The 4,065-nt window shown below is 42.9% G+C and overlaps 1 pseudogene; it reads right to left on the minus strand.

The window, feature by feature from the left end:
- Positions 1–996: 996 nt before the first annotated feature.
- Positions 997–2,116, minus strand: LOC110219488 (glyceraldehyde-3-phosphate dehydrogenase-like; annotated as a pseudogene).
- Positions 2,117–4,065: the final 1,949 nt, after the last annotated feature.

The raw sequence follows: 4,065 nt of genomic DNA on the forward strand, positions 1-4,065 counted from the left end.
AGAGAGCACCAAAGAGCCCTTATTCCTGAATTACCTGCATAGGTGGGAGATAGATCCATGGAATGCTTGGCTATGAGTAGAAAAACCCCAATATAGATTCCCAATAAGCTCAGCATGGCAATGGATGATAAGAAAAACTAAATTCATGGTTTGGGGCTTCACTAAAAAGGGACTGGTCTTTCTTTGAGGAAGATTGTACAGGCCAGGTGGAGTTACCAAAGCAGGATATATTTTATAATGACAATAATTGAAACCTTGGGACCATATGAGATCATCAAGTGAAATAGTATAGAGGGAGAAGAGAAGTGGACCAAGGACAATGCATTGTGGGAAACCTAGTTAGTAGGCATGACTTTGATGAAGATCTGAGGAAGGGGAATAAGAAGAAGTAGTCAGATATCAGAACCAAGAGAGTAGTGTCATGAAAACCTAGAGAGAAGAGAGCAGTTTATTACTAAAAGAAAAGAAGGTGATCAATAGTGTTGAAGACTGCAGAGAAACAAGGAATGGAAGAATGAGAAAAATCAATTAGATTTGTCAATGAAGAGAATGTTAGTGACTTTGGCAGTATCATTTTCAGCTGAATGATGAGTTTGGAAGTCAGACTGTGAGAGTTCAGACAAGAGTGAAAGGAAAGGAAGTGGAGGAATCTATTATAGATGCCCTTCTCAAGGAGTTTAGCCACAAAAGGAAGGATTCTTGCTTGTAGATGGTCTACATCTGAGGAGGTTAATGTCTTGTCCAATATCACAAAGATAATATATGAAAAATCTAGAAGTCATACATAGAGTCTTTATTTGCACTAAATGTGGTGACTTTATTGATGCTACACAATATAGGACTCTAGGCTTCTCCCCACTATTATAAGGGTGCTTCTGGACAAGGATGTGAATGGGACACAGGATCCCCAGTATAAGAACCTAGGTTAGGAATGTAGGCTCCCAAATGGTGGATCTCCTTTTTTTGGCTGGTGATGAAGGTCCATGGCTTTCTACTTTACTCTTTGGAGGCCATGTAGACCATGAGGACTACTACATGGTTGTATAACCATACTCATTGTCATACCAGGAAATGGGCTTGATAAAATGGTCATTGAGGGTAATAGCAGAGCCAACATCAAAGGTAGAATAGTTGGTGTGCTGTTAAAGTCACAGGATACAATCTGGTCCTCTGTGTAGCCCAAGATGCCCTTCAGGGGTCCCTCTGATGCTTGCTTCATCACTTTCTTGATATCATCATATTTGGCAGGTGTTTTCAGGTGGCAGATCAGATCCATAACAGATACATTGGGAGTAGGAGCACAGAAGGCCATGCTCGTGAGCTTCCCATTCATCTCAGCTATGAAGTTGCCTTGTGATGGGCAGCACCATGCCCATCACGCCACAGCTTACCAGAGGGGCCATCTACTGTCGTCTGGATAGCAGAAATGGCATGGGCTGTAGTCAGTATTCTTTCTATAATGCCAAAGTTGTCATGAATTACTTTGACCAAAGGAGCCAAGCAGTTGGTAGTGCAGGAGGCATTACTAACAATCCTTTTTCCCCCTGAGGCAATTGGAGTTAAGTGACTTGCCCAGGGTCACACATCTAGTAAGTGTCAAGTGTCTGGTCTGAGACCAGATTTGAACTCAGGTACTCCTGACTCCAGGGCCAATTTTCTATCTCTTATGCCACATAGCTGCCCTGATTACTGACAGTCTTAAGGGAATTATTATACTTCTCATGGTTCACTCCCATCATGAACATTGGGGCATCAGCAGAAGGGGCAGAGATGATGACCCTCTTGGCTCTACCCTTCAAGTGAGCCCCAGCCTTTTCCATGGTGGTAAAGACTCCAGTAGACTCCACAATATACTCAGTTCCAGCATCCTCCTCATTTAAAACCGGAGGAATCCTGTTCCTAGAAGATGGCAATGGCTTTTCCACCGATCACCAGCTTTCCATTCCCAGCCTTGACAGTGCCCTTAAACTTGCCATGGGTAGAATCATATTGAAACATATAAACCATTTAGTTGAGGTCAATGAAGAGGTCATTGGTGGCCATGATGTCTACTCCACCTGAGGTGAATGTAGCCCTGGTGACCATGGCCAAATCCGCTGACTCTGATTTTCACCATCTTTTTCCAGGAGTTTGACGGAAGCAGCAAAGCCTGGCACCAAACTTTGGAGAAAAGCTGCAAGCCCTAGGGCTTCTACTAATCAATCTAGCATGACACAATATACATTGGGGTAATGATTACAATAAAAGCAGACATATTAATGAAAGTATTTGGACATGGAGATAACCAGAATTAATCAATCCAAGGGTCAGGTGACAAACAGCATTTTAAACAAAAGTTGAGAGACTTCTACTTCTGGGAGCCAAGATGGTGGAGTGAAAAGGTAGTCACTCTCATTCTCCCCTATCACCCTCTGAAAACCCAGAAAATATCACCCCAGAAAAAAAAAAACCCTGGAACACCTGAACTAGAAGAAAGTCGAGGAGCAGCAGTGCAGCAGCCCAGCAAACAGGTCTCCCAGTGCCTCAGCAAAAATAAGGGAGGCAGAACTACAAGGGGCCCCAGGCAGACAAGTACCCTGCAACATTCATCTGAAAGGAGGTGAAGAAAACAACCTAAAGTCTTCCTAAAGCCCTGGGCTTGTTGATTCTAACCCAACACCAGGTGAGCTGTAGGAGCACTGAAGCCTCCAACTATGAAGAAATCCTGAAGCCCAGGTGGTAGAGCAGGAAAACACCAACACCTGGACCTCCGAGTGCCTCAGTGAGGCAGGGGGAACCGGTGGAAACCAGCTCAGAAAACCACCAGGAGCCGCACTCCACCAAAGGAATCTCCCGGTGCATTAGCAGAAAGGGAGACAACACTGCAGGGGCCCCAGGCAGATAAACACCCTGCAGCACCCATCTAAAAGGAGCTGAAGAAAGCTAAAGGAAAGGAAAAGCAGGCAACCTAGAATTGCCTGAAAGTTCCAGCCTTGCTGATTCCAGCCCAACAGAGGTAAGCTGCCAGAAACCTACAGCCTCCAATTGCCAGCATAAGAGGCCCCAGACACAAAGCCAGTGACCAAGACCTAGGCTCCCAACACAAGAAGCTTGGGTCAGTACCCTCTGTTCCCCAGCAGGAGAGCTCAATCTCTTTAAAGGCCAGGGAATAAAGAAACACCATGAGTAAAAAGAAACGTACCATAGATTCATATTATGAGAAGAGTGAAGATCAAGACAGAAATTCTGAAGAGGACAACATTGTCAACAAACCCACATCTGCAACAACAAAAGGGAATATGAACTGGTCTGAAGCCCAAAAAGCCTTCTTAGAAGAGCTCAAGAAGGATTTTAATAGTCAAATGAGAGAGGTAAAGAGTCCTTCAAAAATACAATTGGCCAGTTGGAAAAAAAATACACTGAAGAAAACAAGTCCCTAAAAAACACAATTGGCCAATTGAAGAAGGAAGACAAAACTAACAGAAGAGTACACTGAAGAAACAAGTCCCTAAAAAACACAATTGGCCAGTTGAAGAAGGAAGTACAAAAACTAACAGAAGAAAATAATCTGTTAAAAACTAGAATTGGACAAATGGAAACTAATGTCTCTATGAGAGAGCAAGAATCAGTCAAGCAGAAACAAAAAAATGAACAAAAAGATGAAAATGTAAAATACCTCATCAGTAAAACAACCAACCTGGAAAATCGACTCAGGAGAGACAATTTAAAAATTATTGGACTACCTGAAAATCATGATGAAAAAAAGAGCCTGGACAGTATCTTTCAGGAAATCATAAAAGAAAACTGCCCGGTAGTCCTAGAACCAGAAGGGAAAATAATCATAGAAAGAATTCACCGATCACGACCTGAAAGAGATCCCAAATTGACGATGCCAAGAAATATAATAGCAAAATTCCAAAATTACCAGATGAAAGAGAAGGTGCTGCAAGCAGCCAGAAAGAAACAATTTAAATATCATGGAACCACAGTCAGGATTACACAGGACCTTGCAGCTTCTACATTAAAAGACCATGGGGCATGGAACATGATATTCTGTAAGGCAAAGGAGCTTGGAATGCAGCCAAG

This window comes from Phascolarctos cinereus, unplaced genomic scaffold (assembly GCF_003287225.1).
Source record: "Phascolarctos cinereus isolate Bilbo 61053 unplaced genomic scaffold, phaCin_HiC Scaffold_7;HRSCAF=346, whole genome shotgun sequence".
Taxonomy (NCBI): Eukaryota; Metazoa; Chordata; class Mammalia; order Diprotodontia; family Phascolarctidae; genus Phascolarctos; species Phascolarctos cinereus.